A 14,000-nucleotide genomic window follows, 5' to 3' on the forward strand; every position below is an offset into this window, starting at 1 on the left:
CTGTCTGATGAAAGTAGGCTATGTCCCTGCAGCGTGGACCAGGTCTAGCAAATAAAAATACAGGATGCCCAGTTAAATTTAAGTTTCAAAAAATGGATCTTTTCTTTTTAGTGTAAATATGTCCCGGGCATTATTTGGGATAGACTTATATGAAAAGGTATTGATTGTTTACTTGAAATGCAAATTTAACCGGTCATCTTGAATGTTACCTGGCCACCCCAGGCCCCGGGCAAGCTGGGATGTGCTGGACTTGCAGAATCTTGGGCCTTGGGCCTCCTGACACACCCACTTTCAGACGGCCAGACCGAGCCCCGAGGGATGGCCCCAGGGGAGGTGGCAGGCTTGGGAGGAGAGCCAGGTGCTGTCCAGGGCTCCTTTCCTCCGTGACAGTGACCAGGGCAAGGGCAGGGTGTGTCCCCGTCAAGTGTGTGGCGCCCCGTTTCCCCCCCTCGAGGGCTGCACACCCACGTTAGAGGGACAGGCCCCAAACGCAGGGGATGCCAGCGTGCCCGGGCGCTGCCAGCCGGGCCCTCCCGGCGGCCGTCTCTGCTCTCCTCCCCTGCCGTTCCCACATTTGTCGTAGACCATCACGCCCGTGCAATCTCATTTCCTTCTTTTTCTTTCATTAATCAGAGGAAATATGTGGAGGGAGGAGGTGGGAAGGAGGAGTGGAGGAAAAGGCCCGAGTGTGGCTCTTGCTGGTTGTTCCTTCCCTAAAGCTGGACGCTTTTCCTCCCTGAGGTTGCGCGGAGCAGCGCTGGTGCAGGCCAGCCTTGCTTTGGTCTCGGTCCCTGCGGAGTGTCACCGCCCCGCAGATGGTGGGGGGCGCCTTCCCGCGGCGTGCGGTAATTGAAGTCTGCGCTGTCTCCTCCCACTGCTCGGTGCTTCCAATTAGCCCAGAGTGGCTCCTTCTGGCCTCGGCAGAATGTTCCACCCCTCCTGCCTCCTGGTTTTACCAGCTGGTTCTTCGAAGGTGTGAGTTAGTCAAGAGACAAGCGAAATAACCTTCCAGATTTCCTTGACTCGGGTGGGTCTCTCGTGGCGGCTGGTTGAGGGCCTTGCAGAGGGGCTTCTGCCTGGGGGTCGTCCCTGCCCTCCGCCTCTGCCCTCCGTGGCTGGGCTGTCTGCTCGGCCCTTGCCTGGGCACGCTCCTTTCCACCATCAGTGATCCCTACTGAGCTTTCAGGGCTCTGCTCCAGCACCTCCTCCTCCAGGAAGCCATCCCTGATGCCCCAGCTGGGCCCTCACAACGCTGGTGTCTCCCTCCGTGGCATCCACGGCCATGCTCCACAGTACATCCCCGACTCCCACGGGACAGGGTGCTTCAAAGGGTGGGGGGCCGTTCCGCATTTGGTTCCTCCCCCCCCAGCCTGGTGTGGTGGTTTGGCACATTTGCCGAAGTAGAAGGAGGGAGAGTGGCAGGGAGGAAGGAAGGAAAGAAGGAAGGACAAACGGAGACGGGACAAAGAGAAAGAAAAGTGGGAAGGCAGACAGGTGGCGCCGTGCCCATTTTGCAGGTGAGAATGCCAAGGATGCCTAAGAAGGAAGCAGCAGAGCCAGTGACATGGTGTATGAGCTCATCACACCTTCCATCTTGAGTCAAAAATAGCAGAGAGCTCCCGTTCAATCTGGGAAGACGGGCAGCTCGTAAGGAGCGGCTGGTGAAGTGGGAAGTGCAGAGGGCTTGCAGTCGGCTGGTGAGGGGTCGAAGCCCAGTGCTCCTGCCCACCTGCTGATGGCTTTGGGCAGGACCCATGCATTTCTAGTCTGGGTCTCCTCAGTGTAGCGAGGAGCTCTGGATCAGTCAGCATTCCCCAGGGAGGCAGAAGCAGAAGGGTGCATGTGTATGGATGTGGGTATGTATGTGTAGATAATGCACGTATATGTCTGAGTAGATGAGATTTATGTAAGGAATGGGCTCACGTGAGTTCCAAGCCTGGAACTCAGGGCAGTCCGGGAGGCTGGAAACTCAGCAGGATTTGATGCTGTCTTCTTGAGGCAGGCTTTCCTTTTCTCTGGGAAATTTCACTTTATGCTCCTGAAGTCTTCGACTGATTGGCTGAGGCCCACCCCCATTCCTGAGGGAAAATCTCCTTTGCTGAAAGTCAACTGATTACAGATGTTAACCGCACCCACGGGAGAGCCTTCTCAGCAGCCTCGAGGTGGGTGTGTGCTTAAATGCGGACACTGTGGTCCAGCTAAGTGGCCCCTAGAATTAACCGTCATAGTCCCGCCCGTGTCATGCTGGCACTCAGACCCGTCTTCTCAAACCCTCCTGGATCTCCAAATAAAGACAGTAACCACGTCAGACTTTCACCCTACATGATGCACTGACCCTCATGCAACTAAAAACGCACCAACCCTTCCCCAGCAGAGAAGGCGAGTCCTTGGTTCTTCTCCAGGCTATCCTGGTTTAGACGTGGTATTTCGCATTAAATACCATGTCTAAAGTTAATGATACCTAAATTCTGTGATGTCAGGTTAGCACTGCTATGTTAAATGACAGGGTATAAGAGAGGGAAGAAAACAAAGATCTTTGCTTCATAAACACACACACACACACAATGAAATGAAGAGGCAGCACCCCTGGCCATCCTTGTGCGTTGCCCCCCTGTGAAGTGGAGCTAATCGTCACCTCCCGGGTGGCTGGGTGGGTCACAGGAGACCTGGCGGGGTCTAATAAGCACTTCCCACACGCTACACTCAACCTCAACTTCCCTAGTTGGTAGTTGACACCCGCTGGGTGCAAGCCCCAGACCAACCCCAGATGACGTCATGCATTGACAAGGAAGCGCATCCCTCCAGGTGCCACAAGGAGAGAAGCACCACGTGGATGCTCATTTATTGAAAAGACTGTGCTTCCCCCATCGAATTGCCGGGGCACCTTTAAAAAAAGTCAGCTGAACGAGGATTTGTGGTTTATTTCTAGAGTCTCTCTGTTTTGTCCTGTGATCTGTATCTCCAGCCTTTTACCAGTACTACACTGTCTTATTTACTGTGACTTTTGTAGTAAGCCTTGAGCTCAGATTGGGTAAGCGCTCCAGTTTAATTCTTTTGTAAAATATTTTGGGCCATTCTAGGTCCTTTGCCTTGCTGTATATAGTTTAGAATCAATGTATCAGTTTCCAAAAACCTTCTGGGATTTTGGTTGTGATTGCACTGAATCTAAAGATAAATTTGGGGATAATTGTCATCTTAATCGCCGGAATCCCTGTACACGGAACTTCTTTCTATTTATTTAGTTCACATTGAACAAGTCTTGCACATATTTTAAACATTCCTAAGTATTCCCTGTATTGGTGCCATTTTTACATGGGCTTTTAAAAGTTTCATTTTCCAGTTGTTTGCTCCTGGTCTATAAAAATATAATTGATTTTTTGCGTACTAACCTTCTATACTGTGACATTGTTAAATTCATTTCAAATTGGCATAGTCATTTTGTAGATGTCGGGAAATTTTGCACATATGCAATCATGTTTATATGGTTTTACTTCTTCCTTTCTGTTCGTTATCCTCTTTATTTCTTTCTCCTGCCTTTTTGCAGAGGTTAGCACCTCCACCGCAGATTCAAAGGGAAGTGGTGAGAGAGGGAAGCCCTGCCCTGTTCCCAGTCCTAGGAGGGAATTGTTCGCTATTTCACCACTAATTATGATGTTAGCATCAGGTGTTTTATAGATGCCTTTTATTAGGCCGAGGAAGTTCCCTTTTGTTCATAGTTCACTGAAAAGTTTTTAACATGTCTGGGTTTGAACTTAGTCATATGCCTTTTCTGTGTCTATTGAAATGACCATTTGGTTTTCCCCTTTTATCTGTTAATTTGATGCATTACATTTGATCTTTGCAAGTTTAAAAACCTTGCACGCATTGGAATAAACTCTTCTCATTCATGATAAGCAAAGGCTTGAAGTTTTGAAAATTGTATCTGGTTTTAAAAGGTGTACTTGTTTTTTAGGAAACATAAACAGTCCAGATTACACAAAGTCGATGGCGAAAAGCTCCCGCTGTTGTCCTTCCCCTCTGTTCTGAGATTATCACTGTAACAGATTGGTGAATAGCCTTCTAGATTTTTTTTCTTTATCTATTTCTTTTTTGTTGTTGTTAATTTTTTTATTGTAAAATAAAACATATATACAAAGCAAAGAAAGAAAATACCAATAATTTTCAAAGCACACTTCAACAAATATTAACAGAACAGATTCCAGAGTTTGTTGTGGGTTACCATTCCACCATCTCAGATCTTTCCTTCTAGCTGCTCTTAAATTCTGGAGGTTAGATGGAATGTTAATACAGTCACACTTGTTTGTTAGATCCTGTTTTCTCTGTTACACCTCCTCCTTCTCCCCTGATCCCTCTCCGAGTCCATAGGGATTCCTGGGCAAAACCCATTCTGACTTTTTCATGTTGAGAAGGGTGTCCACACCGAAGGACAGAGGGATGTAATTAGCTGATAATCTTGGAGAGGCTGGTCTCTCTGGATTTCAGGATTTATCTGACCTAGGAACCCTCCAGGCATTTTAGGTTCCAGGAAAGTAAATTTACCTCATGAAACCTTTATAGAGTCTCGGTTTGAGCCCTAGGTGTTCTCAGGAGTCAACTGGAGTGACGTTGGTTGGAGTTTAGCAACCATGGCTAACTGAAGCTTGGGTAAGAATTCCCTCCAAAATAACCTCTTGACTCCACTTAATCTCTCTTGGCCACCGATGCATTATTTTATTAGGCATCTTTTAATGCCTTGTTCCCCCCACCTTGGTCCAGACGGTATTGTAGATCCCATGGTGCCGGGGCCAGACTCATCCCTGGGGGCCCTGTCCCTCGCCATCCAGGAGACCTTCACCCCTGAATGTTATGTCCCACGCAGAGGGAAAGGGCAATGACTTTCTTTGCAGAGTTGGGCCTAGAGAGAGAAAGAGGACACATCTGGGAAACAAAGAGTTTTCCTGCAAGCAACTCTTAGGTCTCACCATCAGCAGTCTTAGCTTCTCTTCTACAGAAACAAGTTTCATAAGGGCAAGCTTCAAAGTCCAAAGGGCCTGGCCCATTTGCCTGGGAGTCCCCAGGAGTTGAGAGGGTACTTGGGGCTTCCCAGATAGGAAAGTTCAGAGTTCCATATATATATGTATTTTTTCCTTTGGACCTTCAGGGGACTCTACCAACACCATCCAGTTGTCAGCCCAGCACAGTCTGAAATGTATGCTGGCATTGCACCAAGCTGCAGAGAATTACAAGGTCTCATTCCCACCCTGGAGTTTGTGTCATTCAAATGAGTTCTCCAGACGGGTTGCTTTAGATTATGTGTTCTAGAAAATTTGGGTTCTAGACGTAATAAATCTGTTTGCTTTTGGTCTCACATAGTAGGTGAGGGTCCAGAGTACGGGCACTACCACCTTTTACCCTGCATTCCCATTTACCTTAGACCCAGCCAGACTGGTTTCGCTTTTAACTCTAGTTGAGCCCTGACTGCTCCTTCAGTTGCTTTAACTCTTATTATACATAACTATGCTAACCTTCAGGACCCATCTCTGGGTCCCAGGTGTCACAGAGTTATTCAGAGTCCCAGGGAAACACCAGTTGAGACACATATCTCAGAATCTAGAAATACACTTACAACCTTGGACTAAGTGTGCCTGCTATAACGGCTTACCATCTAGGCTCCAATTTTCTTATATTTTCTGAAAGAGATTTTAGCATCTATGTTCTTTTTTTCTGGCTTATTTTGCACACCACATTGTCCCCGGTGTTTCTTCAGTTCCTTATGTGCCTCTTGACTGCCTTCCTTTTTGTAACTGCACCATATTCCATCATATAAATGTATCACCATTAGTCATTCTGCTTCTCACTCACTGCACCCTTCGGCTCCATCCATTTATTGGGCATCACGGATAATGTCCAAAATAAACAGACCATGTCTTACAGTGTCCTTGTGGTTGTAACATCAGCAACATTCTCAATTTTAGACAATTTTCATTGGTCTTTACCAGAGTCATAATTATGAAACCCTACGGTATCTGTCCTTTTCTGTCTGGCTTATTTCACTCAGCATTATGACCTCAAGGCTTATCCATCTTGTCATGTGCTTTAAGGACCTCATTTCCTTTTACTGCTGCATAATATTCCATCGCATATGTGGTAGTTAGACTGAGGTGTCAGCTAGGCCAGGTGAAGGTGCCTAGTTCTGTTGCTGTGGACATGAACCATTGGCATGTGAACCTCATCTGTCTCTGATTACATCTGCAGTCAGCTAGGAGGCATGCCTGCTGCAATGAATGATGTTTGATTTAATTGGCTGATGCTTAAATGAGAGAGCTCAATGTAGCACAGCCAAAGCAGCTCAGCATATCTCATCTCAGCACTCGCAGCTCAGGCCAGGCCTTGGAGATGCAGAAAGAAATCACCCCGGGGAAAGTTGTTGGAACCCAGAGGCCTGGAGAAAAGGCCACCAGAGATTGCTCTGTGCCTTCCACGAAAGAAAGAGCCTCAGTGGAAAGTTAGCTGCCTTTCCTCTGAAGAACTAATGAAATAAATCCCCTTTTATTAAAAGTCAATCCATCTCTGGTGTGTTACATTCTGGCAGCTAGCAAACTAGAACAATATGTATATACCACATTTTGTTTATCCATTCGTCTGTTGATGGGCATTTGGAATTGTTTCCATCTTTTGGCAATTGTGAATAGTGCTGCTATGAACTTCAATGTGCAAATGTCTATTTGTGTCGTTACCTTCAGCTGTTCTCAGTATATACCAAGTATTGGTATTGCCGGGTCACAGGGAAACTCAATATTTAGTTTTCTGAAGACCGTCCAAACTGACTTCCACAGTGGCTGAACCATTTTACACTCCCACCAACAGTGAGTAAGTGTTCCAATTTCCCCACATCCTCTCCAACATTTATAGTTGTCTGTTTTATAGCAGCCACTCTCATAGGTGTGAGGTGGTATCCCATTGTCGTCTTAATTTGTATTTCCCTTATAGCTAATGAAAATGAGCATCTCTTGATGTGCTTTTTAGCCACCTGTATTTTGCTCATTAGAAAAGTGTCTATTTCTATCCTCTGCCCATTTTATAATTGGGTTCTTTGATCTTTTATAGTTGAGCTGTATGATTTCTTTACCTACAGAGGATATCAAGCCTTTACCTGATATGTGGTTTCCAAATATTTTCCCCCATTACACTGGTTGCCTCTTCACCTTTTGGACAAAGTCCTTTGAGGCACAGAAGCTCTTGATCTTAAGGAGTTACATTTATTTCTTTCTTGTAAGAAATGGGGTGGCTCATGGAGTCAAGGTCCCAAGGCAATTTGGCCACCCCTTGGCCCCGGAGCCCGTAGGCAGTGCCACCATGGACTCGGGAGCCGGCTGGCTCTGGGGCATGGCAGAGCATGTGGTCCAGCACTTTTAAACACAGCCCTTTGGAGATTGGAAACACATGTATGATGTAAGAAAGACTCTTTATGCAGCTATGCCCCTTCCAGTTGGGCGGGCTAAGGTGGAACCAGAGGTCACGCTGCCCGCAGGAGGCAAGGACCGCGTCTTAGGTGTCTGTCGAGTGGGTGCCCTGCATGAGCCCACAGGCGCTGCACCATGCACTTTCGGGGCAGCTGCCCAGCGTCCCCTTGGAGACGGTCCAGGCCCTGGACGTGGTCATGAGGCGTTGGCCATCCGTGAGGTCCACCCCTGTGGGCAGCTGCTTCTTTCCTGTGTCCGAGGACCGCTCAGACGCAGTTGGAGGAGGCCGAGAAGTGTGGTTTGGCTTCCATCAGCTCGTCCAACCTTCTGTTTGGAAAATGATGCTAAATATTGATGTCTTGGGAACCACGTTTTATAAGGCACAGCCAGTAATTGAGTCTAGTTTGTGAAGTTTTGGGATTTTAGAAGTATTTTAGAACAACAGAAACCTCTGACAGATTCCCAAAGCAGAAATTTACCAAATAAATCAAAGGTCTCATGGTGGGGATAAGGCATTGTGGGAGGCTGAAGAGGAAGTACCGCGTCTGCACCATGCCCCGGCGGCCGGCAGGTCACCAGATGTTCCTGTTGCAGCAGGAGAGCGGGCAGAGAGTGGGGCGCATGAGGACCTGGTGCTTCCAGGACAGGCATGAGCTGGGCCTGTGCACCCCCCACCTGCCAGGTTTGCAGGTCAGGCGGGAGTAGAAATGCCCCTGCCTTCCCCTGCAAGTCTGTAACATAGAGGCAGCACAGAGATGCATTGAGAAACTAAGTGACAATCAAACCTCAAGCAACTGCCAGGTCTGTGTCCGATGTGCAAGGAGAGATGAGCAAGTTGATGCAGAGTGCAAGTGATCCGTCCATTCGTGCATTTGGAATCATGGTCAAAGACAAAGCGACAGATGTGTTTGGGGATGGGTCAACCAGCCACCCTGTATCCTCTACAGGGGCAGGGATACAGCCATTGCCACCCTGTGCCCCTGTGCAGGGTGTCTGGGACAGGAGGAACAAGCAGTTCCGCCAGGCATGGAGATTAGGGTGTGGACAATTGCCTGCTTCGTCCCCCCCAGTGCCAGTGCACAGACGTCCGTCTCAGGTCCTTCACAGAGCAGCTCAGAAAGATATCAGGAGACGTTGGGATGCCCAGCCAGGGGCAGCTGTGCTTCTGCAAGCATGCCCAGGGGCAGGTGACGCAGAGTCGGTGTTCAGGTACTTGAAGAACGCCGACGCGGGCCTGCAGCTGGTGTCCGTTGTCCTGCTTGGCAAGACTCCCGTGTATGCCTAGGTGAAGCCGTGGGGGACACCGTGCTCGGGGTGGCCACGCAGTGATGCAGACAAGGACGCTGCGGACCCTGTCCAGCCTCTGCCTGCAGATCCGTGTCAGACTCGGGGGCATCAACAGCATCCACGGCTCCAGGGAAGGCCCCCCTGGCTCCAGCAGCCTGTCGTCTTTCTGCGAACAAATGTCATGTCTAAGGGAAGAAGCCTTCGAGTGCTGCCGTCGTGAGCAGCACGGACAGCCGCTTCTCCTCCGATGAGCGGCAGGGCCTCACCTACCAGCTCTGCCACACCTGCCGACGCTGCACGTGCCCGATGTCCATCCTGGCGCCTGCCTGCTTCACCCACCTGGTGGCCAAAGAACACAACAGTGCTAAAGGAAGTCACACCTCAGAGCAGAGTAATACGCAAGACCACCAGGTGCTGGCAAAGGCCCTTCTGTTAGTTTGTTAAGCAGCAGGAATTCAATAGACCAAAAATGGAAGAGCTTTTAAAAGGAGGAATTTGATAAGTTGCAAGTTTACAGTTCTAATCCTATAAAAATGTCCAAACTAAGGCATCCAAGGAAAGATACCTTAATTCAAAATAGGCCGATGGGTCAAGGTATTCCTGACTGGGAAGGCACGTGGCTGGCATGTGCTGGCCCCTTGCTCCTGGGCTCCATTGCCTTCAGCCTCTGTGCCTGTGGGGGTTCTTTACTTTGTTTCTCCAGGGCTGACTTTCATCTCTTGGCTTCCCTTGGCTCTGTCTGGGTTCTGGCTTGCTTAGCACCTCTTGGTGACGTCTACTGGGCTCCAAACATCTCCAAACATCTGAGTCTCTGTTCTCTGAATCAACTGTTCTCCAACCGTCTACAAATGCTCTCTCTGTGGGCTCTGAAGTTTCTGTTGTTGCAGGCTCTTTCCAAAGTGTTTCCTCTTTTAAAGGACTCCAGTAAACTAATCAAGACCCACCTGGAATGGATAGAGTCACACCTCCATGTAATCAAAAAGTCACACCCACGGTTGGGTACATCATATCCCCATGGAGACAATTAATCAAAAGTTTTCATCCCACACTATTGAATCAATATGAAAAGAATGGCTGTCCCCACAAGATTGGATCTGCATTAAAACATAGATTTTCTGGCTTACATGTTAACTTCAAACTGGCACAGGCATGCAGTTCCACCAGTTCACACATACCATGTACTTTGCCTGACATATTTTAGTGTTTAACGATTCTGTACTAAGCTGAATTCACATGAAACCAGCTACACTCAGACTAACAGCTGCCCAGTCCCTCCCTGATAGACAGCACTGGACACAAGACATCTTCTATTTTATTAGATTCTTCACTTCCCAGAATGTCTTGTGTCCTAGATCTCAAATTGGATTTTGAACTGCAGACCTGTATGAGACCTCATTGTTGTAGGAAATATGATTTGCCAAAATCTGTAAGCTGCTTGTTAGAGCCCCATGTTTCCTAAAAAACAAAACAAAAACCAAAAAAAAAGGGATTTTTCTATTTTGCTCCTTGCTTTTTGTCAGCTAATCCATCTTTTGCCTTTGGTTCTGTCAATTTCCCGTCCGTTTACCTTCATTCCATCGAATGGCTGTGCAGGCTGTGTACTTCACTGCCTTCCCTGTCGCTCGCCGTCTGGGTGTTTCCAGTGTGGGAACATCCTGGTAATCGCATTGTTGCTCCCTTTGGTTAAGGAGAAGTTGCCGGGTCAGTGGACAGGTGCGTCTTAGCTTTAACAGACATAGCCAAATTAACTTCCCCAAGGGCCTCGAGCCTCCCTCCCCTGCAGGTAAGAGAACCTGCTCCCCTACTTCTCCCACAGGGGACTATCCTTGCTGCTGTGGCTCACAGCTCTTCAGGGCCCCCCCTTGCCCGTCGGTCCCCACACCTCTCCCTTCCCGTGCCTCTCCTCCACCTTTGCTCCAGCCACGCCCCGTAGCCCCAGCGCCCACCCGCAGCTCATGCTGCCTCAGCCTGTCCTACTTTCCCTCCCACTTGCCATGCCCCTGAGACCTGATCACCTTTCAGGAGTTTCTTTGGGCACCCTCTCCTCTAGGAAGCAGCTTCCGGTGTCCTAGGGAATACTGCAGGCTCTCATTCACCGAGCACTGAGCACAGCCGATGCATCCTCCTCCTCGTGGCAGTTACATCCTAGAGAGTCACGGTGGATACTGAATTAGTGAGGCTGGACCATTGCTCCCAGGGGAGTTATGAGTTGGGTACCTTGTTTAACATGTATTGTCGATTCATTAACATTGAACTCATGGCCAGTGGCCCCATGGCTCCTGCCTGTGCGAAGCTCTTCTAACAGATGCAGTTTCTCTGCAAGACACATCACAGCCTTCTTGCACTCGGAAGCACTATTCAGCACTTAAGTACTATGCTTGAGAGCCATTTCCAACAGCAGAAGCACCCACAAAAGCACAAAAATGCAAAAAAATTGGCACTAGATAGGCTGTGGAAAGGAGAGCTGAAACCAGGGGGCTGAGTGCTGACTTGTTTGGCCTCAGCTGGGAACTTGTGCACCAGGCCTCTCAGCTTTTTTCCCACTCGGCCTCTGCCCGTGAATGACCGTGAAAGCACCATGAGTGTTGATTTGGGGGTTAAAGTGAATTTTAGTGAGGAGGTGAATGTGTAGATACGGAATCCACGTATAGGGAGAACTGCCTGTGTGTGCCAGCGGTTTGAGCACTAACACGTGCTCACTCGTTTCATCCTTACAGCTCTCGAGGCAGGTATTAGATTCAACCCCATTTCACAGATGAAGAAACTGAGGTCCAGAGGGGCTGAGCAAGCTGCCCAGGTCACTAAGAGGCAGAGTTGAAGTTTGGTCCCCGTTGGCTACGGCACCCCACTCCCCATCCCCCTTTAACCTCTAGGCTGAACTGCCCTCTCTCTTGGGGTCCATCCGTTCCCAGTACACACTTCTGGTCCAGCACCCATGAGGCTGAAAGGAGCTTTTTGGTTTCCTTGTCGGGCTCCCTCTGAGCCCTGGGCCCTGCGAAGGCAGAGACTGGATATCCACCACTGGCCTGGCCTGGGGGCCTGATATGCCGTGATTGCTTGGTGAGCGTTGGGTGAATGAATGAATGGATGAATGAATGGGAGGATGAAGTCCATTCAGAAAGGGATCCTGGTCAGTGCCTGGCCCCTGAGGACCCAGGTTCCAGCCTAGGATTCAGGGCAAGGTGCCTGAACCTGCGGGGTAGCCTGAGCTGTTAATATGCTGATGGGGAGATGGGGGGAAGGGGTTGGGGAGAAGGGGAGGGCCGGGCTCCAGGCTGCAGGTGCCTCTTTGGAGCCTCTGGCGAAGCTGCGGGAGCAGGTGTCCCTCCAAGAGGGCCAGATTGGATGGGGAGGGGACGGCTGGAAGTGGACGCTGCCGCTCCCAGGCCGCCTGCCTCCTCCTCCTGCGAAACCAGGGCAGCCGTGCAGAAGGCGGCCACGGAGGGGAGGGGGCGGGCAGGCCTGGCATGACCGGGCCTTCCAAAGCCGGCCCAGCTTTCCTGCCCTGGGCATGTGGCTGCCCGACTTACACGCAGCGCAGGACGTCCCCCCTGAAGTTTTTCTCCCCAGCTGTCAAAGTTCTGATTTCTAGAGCCGGGCCCTGGCAGCCCACATCTCCCACCGGCCTGGGGTGATGTTTTGTCCATGCGCAAGAAGGAGCCAAGGTGTGGGGTGCCTGGGCATGCCTGGCAGGACGGAGCATCCTGGTGTGCCCAGCGCTGGCACCCGGGGTGGGGAACTGGGGCTTTCGGTGGAGGCTCTGCTGCCGCTGCGGGTGTGCAAAGAGCCGGAACTCCTAAGTGGAACATTGGGATTTCAACCCAGACCTGATGGTTCCTGCCTGAGGGAACTGGGGAGAGTCATTTTGTCCCATGGTGTGCCAGCACTGGCCCAGAGCCGCTCGTGGGAGCCCATCGTGCACATTTCAGGAATTCTCCGCCCTGCTGTTAAACCGAGGCTGGGAGCATTTGGACCACGGAACTCAGCAAATGCGCCAGGCAGGGCATTCCCTCCCCCCCAACCCCAAAATACTGGTTGGTAAACACGTACCAGCCCACCACTGGCTTTGCCTTTTGGAGCCGCAGTTTCCCTTTTTATATGAAGGAGAATACTGCCCACTTCTTAAGGCTGTCTCAACTGTTAAATGAGGTCAGAGATTTGAAAATGCTCAGTGAGATACTGAACATAAGGGGCTGTCACTGCGCTGGCCATTACTGTGGCTGTTGACATGGCAGTGGCTGCCCACGGGCCGTGCTGGAGATCTGGGTCTGCAGGGAAAACTGTGGGAAAGGAGAATGGCCTGCGTGAGTGAGCCTCTGCTTGCTCGGCTTTGCAGTGGGCACAGTGACAGCCCACTCGTGGGGTGGGATGGAGTGGGCATGGTCGGGTGCGCGGGTACCCAGGTTTGAGTCCTGGCTCCAGAGCCCATGGGTGGGTCAGCCCCAGGCCCCCGGCATGGGGGCGGGTTGACCTCTCTGGGCAGCCACGGTTTCTGCATGTGGGAGGATGCCACACGCTCCGACGGCTGGTGCGAGGGCTAAATGCACACACAACCCCCCCCAACCCGACCCCACCCCAGGCGGCCAGTGTGGACCCAGGGTGGGGGCCTCTCTAGAGGCATGTCCTTGCCCGCTGCCTGGGGGTCCAAGCAGAACAGGGGCTCCCCATCACCAGTGGAGAGGGCGCAGTAGAAACCAGATGCAGCCTGTGAGTACAGACCAACTCACAGGCTGCCTCCCCCCATTTTGCAAATTGTCTTCTTGTCCTGGGGCCACCGTAGTGCAGTGCACAAAGCTGTGGCTTAAAGCAACAGGAATTTACTCCCGTGCAGTTCTGGAGGCCACAAGCCTAGAGCCATGGCCTGGGCGGGGCCGTGCCACCCCCAGAGGCGTCTACAGAGGCTCCTTTCCTGCTTCTTCCAGTGTCCGGTCCTTGGGGTCTCTCGGCTGCAGCTTCTGCACCCCAGTCTCTGCCTCAGTTGTCTCAGGGCCTTCTCCCCTGTCGCTGTGTCCAGTTCTCCCCTTCTTAGAAGGACACTGGCTGTGTTAGGTCAGAGCCCATCCTAATCATGTTAGCTCATTGCATCTTCAAGACCCTATTTCCAGATAAAGTTGCAGTCACAGGACCGGGGGTCGGGGCTTGAACATGTCTTTTGGTGGGGGGCAGAGGTCAACCCATGACACAGATGAGGAAACCAAGCCTCCAGGGGTTTAGCCGCTCAGGACCCTGCAGCTGGGGCCAAAGATGGAGGAATGGTCATGTCTCCCCCCA

The 14,000-nt window shown here is 50.8% G+C and overlaps 1 protein-coding gene and 1 pseudogene across 2 annotated transcripts in view; both read left to right on the forward strand.

Moving 5' to 3' along the window:
* PPP2R2C (protein phosphatase 2 regulatory subunit Bgamma) overlaps nt 1-14,000 on the forward strand; it is a 153,338-nt gene that overhangs the window by 66,009 nt on the left and 73,329 nt on the right. The window lies entirely within an intron of this gene.
* On the forward strand, nt 7,336-8,949 carry LOC143663696 (protein argonaute-2 pseudogene; annotated as a pseudogene).

The sequence above is a fragment of the Tamandua tetradactyla genome, chromosome 19, assembly GCF_023851605.1.
Source record: "Tamandua tetradactyla isolate mTamTet1 chromosome 19, mTamTet1.pri, whole genome shotgun sequence".
NCBI lineage: Eukaryota > Metazoa > Chordata > Mammalia > Pilosa > Myrmecophagidae > Tamandua > Tamandua tetradactyla.